The 12970-nt window shown below is 47.2% G+C and overlaps 1 long non-coding RNA gene across 1 annotated transcript; it reads left to right on the top strand.

Moving 5' to 3' along the window:
- The first annotated feature begins 5036 nt into the window (after positions 1 to 5036).
- On the top strand, positions 5037 to 8233 carry LOC121574374. Its single transcript, XR_006657260.1, has 4 exons — positions 5037 to 5283; positions 5406 to 5523; positions 6115 to 6206; positions 6439 to 8233. It is a non-coding gene; the product is annotated as an uncharacterized LOC121574374 (long non-coding RNA).
- Positions 8234 to 12970: the final 4737 nt, after the last annotated feature.

Here is a 12970-nt window from a genome sequence, read left to right as displayed (position 1 = left end):
GGTTACCATCCTGAGAGTAATGGGCAGGTGGAACACGTGAACCAGGATGTGGGTAGGTTTCTTAGATCATACTGCCAGGGCCGGCCGGAGGAGTGGGCACGGTATGTTCCTTGGGCAGAAATGGCCCAGAATTCCCTACGCCACTCCTCAACTAACCTAACCCCTTTCCAATGTGTGTTAGGTTACCAGCCGGTTCTGGCACCATGGCAGCAGAGCCAGATCGAGGCTCCTGCGGTGGATGAGTGGGTGCGGCGCTCGGAGGAGACGTGGAACGCTGCACACGTCCATCTGCAGCGGGCCATCCGTCGTCAGAAGGCGAGCGCCGATCTCCACAGCAGTGAGGGGCCGGTGTACGCACCTGGTGATCGAGTCTGGCTCTCTACCAGAAACCTGCACCTCCGTCTGCCCTGCCGGAAACTGGGTCGGCGGTTTGTGGGGCCGTTTAAAGTCCTGAGAAGATTGAACGAGGTGTGTTACAGATTACAACTGCCTAGTGACTATCGTATTAACCCCTTGTTCCATGTGTCTCTTCTCAGGCCGGTGGTAGCTGGTCCACTCCAGGAAGATGAGATCAGAGAGACTCCTCCGCCCCCATTGGACATCGAGGGGGCACCGGCGTACACCGTGCGGTCCATCTTGGATTCGAGACGTCGGATGGGGGGTCTCCAATATCTCGTGGAGTGGGAGGGGTACGGCCCGGAGGAGCGGTGCTGGGTGCCGAGGAGGGACATCATAGACCCGTCTCTTCTGACTGAGTTCCATCGTGGTCATCCCACGCGCCCTGCTCTGTGTCCTCCTGGTCGTCCTCGAGGCCGGGGTCGGCGCACGGCTGGAGCCGCGCGTCAAGGGGGGGGGTACTGTCACGGTTTCGGCCGAGGCTGCTCCTCCTCCTTGTTCGGGCAGGCTTCAGCGGTCGTCGTCTCCGGAGTACTAGCTGCCACCGTTCTTTGTTTTCGATGTTTGTTTGGTTTGGTCTGTTTGGTACATCTGTTCATGTTTAGTGTTGATTATGTGTCCTATAAGTTCTCGTTGTTTCTGTCATGTGTTGTGTGTAATTGGTTTCACCTGTCTGTTGGTGCTGTTCACTTTTTGCCAGTCGCTAGTGTTACCGTCACACTGTTGTTTTCGTGCGCAGTCGGATTTGTGTTTTACGCACTGTTGCGTATTGTTCGCCTCCGGGTTGGTTAGACCCGTTTGTTATTTTGTCTTTTCAAGTAAAGACTGGTTTGACTTAGCTCCTGTGTCCTGCACTTGATTCCGCACCACATCCGCATCAGATACCCTGACAGTTGCCTTACAACCTGGAATTAAAATGGATTTTTTGGGGGTTTGTATTATTTGATTTACACAACATGCCTACCACTTTGAAGATGCAAAATATTTTTTCTTGTGAAACAAACAACAAATATGACAAAAAAACAGAACTTGAGCGTGCATAACTATTCACCCCCCAAAGTCAATACTTTGTAGTGCCACCTTTTGCAGCAATTACAGCTGCAAGTCTTTTGGGGTATGTCTCTATAAGCTTGGCACATCTAGCCACTGGGATTTTTGCCCATTCTTCAAGGCAAAACTGCTCCAGCTCCTTCAAGTTGGATGGGTTCCGCTGGTGTACAGCAATCTTTAAGTCATACCACAGATTCTCAATTGGATTGAGGTCTGGACTTTGACTAGGCCATTCCAAGTTATTTAAATGTTTCCCCTTCAACCACTCGAGTGTTGCTTTAGCAGTATGCTTAGGGTCATTGACCTGCTGGAAGGTGAACCTCTGTCCCAGTCTCAAATCTCTGGAAGACTGAAACAGGTTTCCCTCAAGAATTTCCCTGTATTTAGCGCCATCCATCATTCCTTCAATTCTCACCTGTTTCCCAGTCCCTGCCGATGAAAAACATCCCCACAGCATGATGTTGCCACCACCATGCTTCACTGTGGGGATTGTGTTCTCAGGGTGATGAGAGGTGTTGGGTTTGCGCCAGACATAGCGTTTTCCTTGATGGCCAAAGAGCTCAATTTTAGTCTCATCTGACCAGTACCTTCTTCCAATTGTTTGGGGAGTCTCCCACATGCCTTTTGGCGAACACCAAATGTGTTTGCTTATTTTTGTTTTAAGCAATAACTTTTTTCTTGCCAGTCCTCCGTAAGACCCAGCTCTGTGGAGTGTACGGCTTAAAGTGGTCCTATGGACAGATACTCCACTCTCCGCTGTGGAGCTTTGCAGCTCCTTCAGGGTTGTCTTTGGTCTCTTTGTCTCTCTGATTAATGCCTTTCCTGCCTGGTCTGTGAGTTTTGGTGGGCGGCCCTCTCTTGGCAGGTTTGTTTTGGTGCCGTATTCTTTCCATTTTTTAATAATGGATTTAATGGTGCTCCGTGGGATGTTCAAAGTTTCTGATATTTTTTTATAACCCAACCCTGATTTGTACTTCTCTACAACTTTGTCCCTGACCTGTTTGGAGAGCTTCTTGGTCTTCATGGTGACGCTTGCTTGGTGGTGCCCCTTGCTTTGTGGTGTTGCAGACTCTGGGGCCTTTCAGAACAGTTGTGTATATATACTGAGATCATGTGACACTTAGATTGCACACAGATGGACTATATTTAACTAATTATGTGACTTCTGAAGGTAATTGGTTGCACCAGATCTTATTTAGGGGCTTCATAGTAAACGGGGTGAATACATATGCATGCACCACTTTTCCATTATTTATTTTTTTGACTTTTTTGAAACAAGTAATTTTTTTCATTTCACTTTACCAATTTGGACTATTTTGTGTATGTCCATTACATGAAATCCAAATAAAAATCCATTTAAATTACAGGTGTCACGTACGTTGATTGACTATTCGGACCAAGGCGCAGCGTGATATGCATACATGTTTATTTGGAACGAATAAACAAGCGACAAAACAACAAACTAAACGAAACGTGACGTCCTAAGGTACACACAACAAACCTCACACGGAACAAGATCCCACAACCCACTAGTGCCAAAAGGCTGCCTAAGTATGGGCCCCAATCAGAGACAACGAGCTACAGCTGCCTCTGATTGGGAACCACACCAGCCAACATAGATCTACACATAATAGACCTACAACATAGAATATAGATAACAAAGAATATATACACCCTGATTCAACATATCAGAGTCCCCTGAGTCAGGGCGTGACAGTACCCCCCCCCCAAAGGTGCGGACTCCGACCGCACAACATAAACATAACAGGGTAGGGGCCGGGTGGGCATTCCGCCCCGGAGACGGATCCGGCTCGGGGCGTGACGACCTCTCACTCTCCGCCTCCCTGTTGCGCCCCTGGTCTGGTCTGGACCTCGGCGCGCTACTTCCCCTCTCCTTCCTCCCACGATACGCCAGGCCCTGTCTGGACCCTGGTGTGGGAGACCCCCAACCTGGAGAGGGGCTGACGTCATGGTCTGGACTGGAGCCGCTGACCGGAGCTGGACTTGGCACTGGTGGAGCGGACTACTCTGGCTCCGGAGTGGAGCCACTGACCGGAGCTGGATCAGGCACCGGTGGAGCGGACTGCTCTGGCTCCGGAGTGGAGCCGCTGACCGGAGCTGGACTGGTCCCCGGTGGAGCGGACTGCTCTGGCTCCGGAGTGGCACAGCTGACCGGAGCTGGATCAGGCACCGGTGGAGCGGACTGCTCTGGCTCCGGAGGAGCAGCTGACCGGTGCCGGATCAGGCACCGGTGGAACGGGCACGGGCCGTGCCAGACTGGACAAACGCACCACTGGTCTGGTGCGAGGAGCAGGCACAGGCCGGGCCGGGCTGGCGACGCGCACCACTGGCTTGGTGCGAGGAGCAGGAACAGGCCGGGCCGGGCTGGCGACGCGCACCACTGGCTTGGTGCGAGGAGCAGGAACAGGCCGGGCCGGGCTGGCGACGCGCACCACTGGCTTGGTACGAGAAGCAGGAACAGGCCGGGCCGGGCTGGCAACGCGCACCACTGGCTTGGTGCGAGGAGCAGGAACAGGCCAGGCCGAGCTGGTGACGCGCACCACTGGCTTGGTGCGAGGAGCAGGAACAGGCCGGGCCGGTGACGCGCACCACTGGCTTGGTACGAGAAGCAGAAACACGCCGGGCCGGGCTGGCGATGCGCACCACTGGCTTGGTGCGAGGAGCAGGAACAGGCCGGGCCGGGCTGGTGACGCGCACCATTGGCTTGGTGCGAGGAGCAGGAACAGGCATGGCCGGGCTGGCGACGCGCACCACTTGCTTGGTACGAGAAGCAGGAACAGGCCGGGCCGTGCTGGCGACGCGCACCACTGGCTTGGTGCGGGGAGCAGGAACGGGCCGGACCGGACTGGCGACACGCATCACTTGCTTGGTGCGAGGAGCAGAACTGGGTTCCTTGATTACCCCCCGCTCCTTCTGCTGCCTAACCAGCTCCTCTCGCCGTGCATCTACACCTTCCTTCTGCTCCCTCTGAACCAATAGCCCCCGTAATCTGGTGGCCTCCTCTCCTAACCAGCAGATCCGCCTTGTTGCGGCCTCCTGCTGCCTCGTCGTCCACACCGTGTGCCCCCCCCCAAAAATGTTCTTGGGGTTGCCTCTCCACCCTGATCAGGGCCTCCATCTTTCTTGCCAGATCCTCTCGCATCTCCTGCCAAGTCCATCCTCTCTGCTCCTCCTCGGCACACTGCTTGGTCCAGGTCTGGTGGGATCTTCTGTCACGTTCGTTCATAAACGAGTCGGACCAAGGCGCAGCGTGATATGCATACATGTTTATTTGGAACGAATAAACAAGCGAGAAAACAACAAACGAAACAAAACTTGACGTCCTAAGGTACACACAACAAACCTCACACGGAACAAGATCCCACAACCCACTAGTGCCAAAAGGCTGCCTAAGTATTGGCCCCAATCAGAGACAACGAGCTACAGCTGCCTCTGATTGGGAACCACACCGGCCAACATAGATCTACACATAATAGACCTACAACATAGAATATAGATAACAAAGAATATACACACCCTGACTCAACAAATCAGAGTCCCCTGGGTCAGGGCGTGACAACAGGTTGTAATGCAACAAAATAGGAAAAACGCCAAGGGGGATTAATAATTTTGCAAGGCACTGTATATGCCTATGCAATGTACTTGCAGAAGGAGCTGTCTTCTGCTGGCACGGTGGGCTTTTTCTGCTGCGATGTTGCATGCAAATACTGGCCATATTTGCAGAAAGTTGTGCAGGCGTTCCCAAAGTTGGAGGAGCTTCTAAAAATGCACCCTCTCCTCTCCGTTATGCATGAAAAGCATTAATGGTCTAGTGAGGTAATTGTTTTCCATCTTGACTGTTTTTGTGTTATGCAGAAAGGATATTGTAATGCTTTTTTAAATAATAGAATGAATACATTATTATTATTTTTTTGTATTTGTTAATTATGGCATTATAGCTCAAATGGGGAGGCCGCAATCAGCCTGGTGCCGGCAACACAACCTGAGAGGAAGTCGAGCAGGTGAATAGTTTTATATCCAGAGCTGCTGTCACGACAAAGGACATGTCCAAGGCTGGTAAGTGTATTATGATAACATAACTAATGCTGAAGAATGTTTAGGATTGTAACATAATTGTTTAATTATTAAGGGTCCTTTATATTTGAGCTCCAGCACACTTCAATTAATAAGATAAACCTAATTGCCCCTCTCCTTGACTGTCACCTTTCCACGGTGGAGTGCCTTGCGTACTCCAATGATCCTGAGCGCTAAACCGGAGGGGGTTTATACTCCCTGCAGATGCAACCAAGCCAGCCAGGTCGAAGGGTAGGAGGCAGATAAAGCAGTCCATGATCCTCCATGTTGGGGGTAGGGTGTGGGGCTATTTACCCCACCCCGGAAAAAAAACAGAAACATTGACGAATGGAAACCAAATAAATTGCCCCAAAGCAGGACATTTTCTTTGACACATGTTACTGCTGAAGGGAGAAGCTGACAGTGAAGGACATTTTTTTGGGCTTAACTGATGATGCTACAATTGTGTTATGTCATGTTAATGATTTGTTTATTTTTTATCTTACACGACTGTAATTGCAATCTTTATGTTGATTGGTTAGGCACACAGTAGTAAATTATTAGAATAGCTGACTGAAGATGTTTTTCCAACAGTACGGACAGACATTATCACACTACTGGCAATGGGCTGGAATAAGAGGAAGTTCGCCAACATGGATCGCATGTTGGCATTGAGATATGTGAAGGTATTTGTTTTGTGGGGGGGGGCTTTCATAATCTTTTTTACCTGTATCTGCTTTACATGTCTGATCTTCTGTCTGCAATCCTGGCTCAGGTTTTTATTATTTTATTAGTAATCTTGATGTAGGAAAACATCAAGATGACTGTAGAGATTAAAGTCAGATCTTTTAGTGTGATTCACTTGAAAAATTAGAACCTTCACCTATGTTATTCCTTAATTGAATTTTATTTTTTCAGAATGTCAAAAGACTGAAGGAGGAGACCAGCCTCCTTGAAGAAAAGCGGGCAGAGCTGGTTTTCAGGGTGGGCCCCTATGGCCCCCCTCCCAGCAGTGTCTCCTCTCTTCAACTACTGATCTTATCTGGAGTTGAGTTCCACATCCCTCATTGTCTTAGTTCCACAGGAACAGGCCTGCCTTATCAGGAACTGAAACCAAACTGATACCCTTCTCTCCTTCCTTAGAAATATTAATATTCAGCAACAACATGTTTGAACAGAATATGAACTTTCTGCACTTCCCCTTGTCTCACTCAGTAACTTTCCATACCCAAAGTTCCTATTCACCCTTCATTGACTCCTAACATATACATTTCTTACACATGTAAAGTAATCAATATTTTCTATAACAACACTTCAAAATTGACCAGGAACATACCGATTAAGTATGACCTTTATTGGCAGCTGATGAAAGTATGCCCTATACATATTGTAGCCACAGGAGGTTGGTGTCACCTTAATTGGGGAGGACGGGCTCGTGATAATGGCTGGAGTGGAATCAGTGGAATGGTATCAAATACATCAAACACATTGTTTCCATGTGTTTGATTCCATTACATTCGCTCCGTTACAACCATTATTATGAGCCGTCCTCCCCTCAGCAGCCTCCACTGATTGTAGCAGTTTATTGACCTAGGAATTGTTCATGTTACTGAATCAAATCTTAATATCTTAATATAACTCTGGAGATCCATTTGGTCTCCACAGAATTGGGAAAATCTGCTTTTAGTTTTTTTGCCCCTTATGTGTGGAACAATACACAGCATTCCTTGCAGTTAGATATTCTGGCGCCTTTCAGGCATTTTAAATGATTGATTGGAGACTTTTATGTTACAGAATGCGATTGCTTTTCTTAAATATGTTTAATGTTGTGTATTGTGTTTTATTATAATGTGTTTTATGCTCTTCCCAGTTCATAACGGTTGATGAGAAAGCACGGTTATAAACGCATTGTTTAAGTGAATTCACTCAAAACCTGAAGGATGGACTTATTTATTTTTCTGCTGCTGAGTTGCAATGAATGTGGAAATGCAAAGATTGCTGGAGGTCTTTATCGACAAGATCAGAACTGCTCAAGCATTATAAACTTAGTCATAGGCATTATGAATGGGGCCATTCATACCCATGTACTTACTTGGATTGCATATGCAAATGTAAGACTTGGAATGCTTTACTGAGCCATCTGTCAAGATATCACCCTGCTCCGCAATCCTCACTAACCAAAGGTCTATCTACGTTCAGGTGCCATATCTGTGGTCATAATCGTATGCACTCACTATCTGTAAGTCGCTCTGGATAAGAGCGTCTGCTAAATGACTAAAATGTAAATGTGATGTATATTAGGGCTGTTGTGTTTTATTTATGTACTGTGTTTTATATGTAAACGTATACAGCGCTCTTGTAAAATAGTTTTATTTCAATGTGAATCCTTGTTTAAATAAAGGTTAATAAAAAATATAAATACATTCTACTAGGCCTAACCCTGATATTAGGCCTACACATGTAATAATATTGATACGCCAATATTCATTGGGTAGATTACAATAATTGTAGTGTCATGGAGGCACACCTTATTGTCCTCCCTGGTTCCATTCCATATTGACAGGCTACTACATGTATGACATCTACCATTGTGTCCTCCTGGCTATGCCGACTGCTGTATCTGCTGCTTTCCTGATTCATTGTACAACTTGTAGATCTGTCATACTGCATGTAGATGTTTATGTTCATGCCATTAAACAATAATATAGAATTATATTGGATCCTAATAATTCTTAACAATATCTTCATAAAGCACAGATCACACATTGGAAACTGAAGAGGATTTATTATATGGAGATATGTGGGGGAGGGGAGAGGGGGGAGTAGATAGAGAAAGAGAGAGAATGAGAGAGCTCCTTCACTGGTTAGGGACAGGAGTGGGCTTTAGGAGATGGTAGGTAGGTGGACCCAGGTGGTCTGCCATTTTCTGCTACTGCAATGAAACCAACAACAACAACAAAATGAACAAACCACATCAAGATAGGTCAAATGGAAGAATTCAATAAATAACTTTGGGACACTTGTGCATATGGCAGAGGCGTGTGTGAATGCACAAATGGAGGGTTGAGGGAAAGAGACTACTTTGGGATTCAGCAAGAATCGAATCGAGGACCTAGGTGCAGTGCTTGATTTGGACAAAAATAGGTTCCGATACTCATTTTGGGTGCCGGTACTGTTTATATTTAGGTGCAGGAACTCCACAATACTTTTGAGCTAATATTCAATAAGAGGAACAGGAGCTCAAGCAGTAGTAAATCTGAGGTGCCGGTACTCAGCTCCGGTGACCTCTAACCCAAGTCAAGCACTGCATATGTCCCAATAGATAGTAATAGTTACAAAACTCTGGCATAGCAGCCTACTTACCAGGAGCATGGCTTCCATCTGATTCAATCTTCTCTCTGCCCCTTTATGAACAGAATAAATAAATAAAATAGTATTTGAAATCGCTTGCTCTGTGGTATTTACAACACTTTTTACTAAATTCACAAATGTATTCAGTTGATGATGGAATTTACTATACTGACTGTACTTCCTTGAAAATAACTAGGCGCAGGTCAAACAGAGGTGACATATATTGTTACTGTTTACAGAAAATCGAACAGTTTCACCAGTTTTACCTGTTTATTGCATAATAACATCAATGTTATAACTGTTCTTCCCTTCCCTGTACCTTCCCTGTTCTTCCCTTAGATTCTGATCTAACTAACCTCCCTAACTTTGGACTTCACCACTGTCTCCACTGTTCTTAAAGAGTTCCTATCCTTGTATTCTGAAATATGAAGAAAAAATATATATATTTTATTTCAGTCATCATTCATTTTATTTTTACACATGATAGAATGGTAATGTATTTTAGTCGTTGCCTCAAACATAGCAATACATGCTGTTGATAACTTAGTTGACTTTCACTGTCATTGCTGATACATGAATAAACAACTAAGATAACGTGATGTACTATAGAGATGACAGCCCAGACTCACATTGTGTACAGTGGAGACAAATTAAAGATAGGTCCATGTACCTTTGCACTTATTCGGTTTCTGTCTTTTCTGACACTCTGCAGTGCCAGTTTCCTCCTCCATGGTCACAATGGACCCCTGCTTCTCTTCCACTGTGAACTTCAACCTGAATGAACACACACAGACATGATTGGTATTGAAACTCTTAGGTTGCACGTACACATTATTTGCTGGTCCAAATTCACTCCCTACCCCTCCTCCTTGGCCCTGACTTAACCCTTAGATTTTTCTGAAGGGTCTGGATAGGTATAATCAGGAAAGTGGTGGAGCTTACACCATATTGCTTACACCTTACACATATACAAACATCTAAGGGTTAGGGCCAAGGGAAAGAGTTAGGGAGTGAACTGGGAACGGCTGATTCACTATGGGTAAAGCCCAAATCACACGGGGAACCTTTTTTATATGTGAGTGAACAAGTATGCTTACGCTGGAAATGGAATGCATGGGTCAATGAGAGAAAACAGACAGGCTATGAGCGTCAAAGGCATCATAAGTATATAGAAAGCCAAATTAGAAAACAATTTTTCTCACGCGCAATGCTGGTAAAATGAGCTGATAAATTCTCAGAAAATAGATTGTTTGTGCATTGTTACCGAGTCTGGAATTGTGAAGTGCAGGTTAGCATTTTTCGTCATTAATCTTGTTCTGGAGGCAGCTCTGCAGAGTGGTCACTAGCAGGCACAGCCACAAAGTCATAAAATCTGATTTTAAACCTAACCACACTGCTAACCCTAATGCCTTACCCTAAATTAAGACCTAAAAGCTCATTGTTGTTGTCATGAATTTTTACAATACAGCCAGCTGACCTATCTAGGGGGAAATCGCTCAGTTCTGCCTCCAGGACAAGACTGATGACAATAAATGTCAACATGCCAGTGAAGTTAACTTAAAAAGTGTCTATTTAGTGTAAATACTTTTAATTGTAAGCCAACATTATGTATAGACTAGTGCTTATGAAGCAATGTATGAATGCAACGTTAATCTACATTTATAAACTTGATTGTGTTTCGGAATGATATCACGTCGTCACTGTCATTTTCTTGACCTTATCACCGTTGTTGCTTACAGCTGATTTCATTGTACAGTTCAAACAAAGTGCTTCAAATTTATCAAATCTGGTTGAGAGATTGAGTGGGTTGTTTGTAGAAAGAGAATTCAAGGAATTGTTATGATCTTCCCTACTCTGCTAATGTCACGGATTCTGCCGAGGCTGCTCCTCCTCCTTGCTCGGGCAGGCTTCGGCGTTCGTCGTCCCCGGAGTACTAGCTGCTGCCGATCGATGTTTCGGTGTTTGTCTTGTTCTGTCTTGAGTGGTTACACCTGTTCGCTATTATGTTTGATTGTAGTCCCTATATTTACCCATGTCTCTCGTTTGGTAATTGTGTGTTATTGTTTTGTGTCTCGTAAGGTCAGCATTGCTGTTGTCGTATGCGTGCATTTGTTTCCTCCCTGTTAGGAGGTTTTGTTTTGTATGTTCTTTTACTGGTTAGTAAAGTACGTCTGCCAGTAGCTCTGTGTCCTGCGCTTGACTTCGCTCACCGCATACACGTCGCCTTTGACAGAATAACACACCACACATGGAGTCAGCAGGATCGGCGGTGCCAACGGGATCACTGGAGGAGCGCGTTATCCACCAAGCAGCCATGATCCAGGATCTTGGCACCGCCATGCAAGGGGTGATGGACACCTTGAGGCAATGGGAAAGAGGAGGTTTGCCCATACCTCCTCCAACGATACCACCACCATCAGCAATACCCATCGTTCCACCTCCGGAGTCCAGTGGGATTCGGCTCTCGCTCCCGAGGGCTTATGATGGCACCGCTACCGGGTGTCAGGGTTTCCTGCTCCAAGTGGAACTCTACCTGGCAACCATCCACCCGGCGCCCTCGGGATACGAGAGCGTTTCCACCCTCATCTCCTGTCTGTCCAGCAAGGCACTGGAGTGGGCCAACGCCGAGTGGAGGGGAATAGACGCCGCTACAGTCAGCTATGCGGAGTTCTCGCGCCGCTTCAGGGCGGTTTTCGATCATCCCCCAGAGGTGAAAGCGGCGGGTGAGAGTCTGTTCCACCTCAGACAGGGGAAGAGGAGCGCGCAGGAGTTCGCACTGGACTTCCGGACTCTGGCTGCCAATGCGGGATGGAATTAGAGGGATCTCATCGACCACTACAGGTGCAGCCTAAGGGAGGACGTTCGCCGAGAGTTGGCCTGCAGGGACACCAACCTAAGTTTCGATCAGCTGGTGGACATGTCGATTCGTCTAGATACCCTGTTGGCTACCCGCGGACGTCCGGAGTTGGGGCCGTCCATTCCATCCCCCAGCACCTCCGAGCCGAGCCCTATGGAGCTCGGGGGTGCTGGTGCTAGAGAGAAGAGGAAAGAGACCAGGAGAGAGGCCGTCCCCTGCACCAACTTTGGCCGCAGAGGACACACTGCGGTTCGGTGCTGGGGAGGGTCTCCTAGGGATCGAGGCAGCAGACCACGCACTGATGAGTGATTCCAGGTGAGTAAGCACCCAACTCACCCAGAGCTCTCTGTTGTACATATGTGTATTAAAGTTGTGTTTCCCGAGGTTTCTCCTCACTCCCAGCATAAGGCGCTAGTCGATTCAGGCGCAGCTGGGAATTTTTTCGATCGCTGTTTCTCGTATAAGTTAGGGATTCCCCATCCATGCCCTAGACAGCCGCCCTTTGGGGTCGGGATTGATTAGGGAGGTCACAGCGCCACTTAAAATGAAGACTCAGGGGGGTCATGAGGAGATTATACAGTTGTATTTGATTGACTCTCCTGCGTTTCCCGTGGTGTTGGGGCTTCCCTGGTTAATATCTCATGACCCAAACATTTCATGGCAACAGAGGGCTCTCAAGGGATGGTCTGATCAGTGTGTCGGGCGGTGTATAGGTGTTTCCGTAGGGGCAACGACGGTGGAAAGTCCGAACCAAATGCCCACAATGCACATTCCTCCTGAGTATGCAGATTTTGCACTCGTCTTCTGTAAGAGGAAGGCGACTCAATTACCACCTCATAGACAGGGGGATTGTGCGATAGACCTCCAGGCAGGCGCTGCACTTCCTCGTAGTCAAGTGTATCCTCTGTCTCAGGAGGAGACGGCAGCTATGGAGACATACATCACCGAAGCTCTGGGACAGGGATACATACGGCCGTCTACTTCCCCTGCGTCCTCAAGTTTCTTTTTTGTGAAGAAGAAGGATGGGGGTTTGCGCCCGTGTATTGATTACCGTGGTCTCAACCAGATTACCATTAAATACAGCTATCCTCTCCCTCTGATTGCGAGTTTGACGGAGTCATTACACGGGGCGCGATTCTTCACAAAATTGGATCTCAGGAGCGCTCAGCCACCAATTGTGCAAGTTCTCCCACTTAAAAAGATGAGAGAGGCCTGTAATTTTCATCATAGGTACACGTCAAC

Source organism: Coregonus clupeaformis, chromosome 23 (assembly GCF_020615455.1).
Source record: "Coregonus clupeaformis isolate EN_2021a chromosome 23, ASM2061545v1, whole genome shotgun sequence".
NCBI lineage: Eukaryota > Metazoa > Chordata > Actinopteri > Salmoniformes > Salmonidae > Coregonus > Coregonus clupeaformis.
This window is presented reverse-complemented; position numbering and strand designations above follow the sequence as displayed.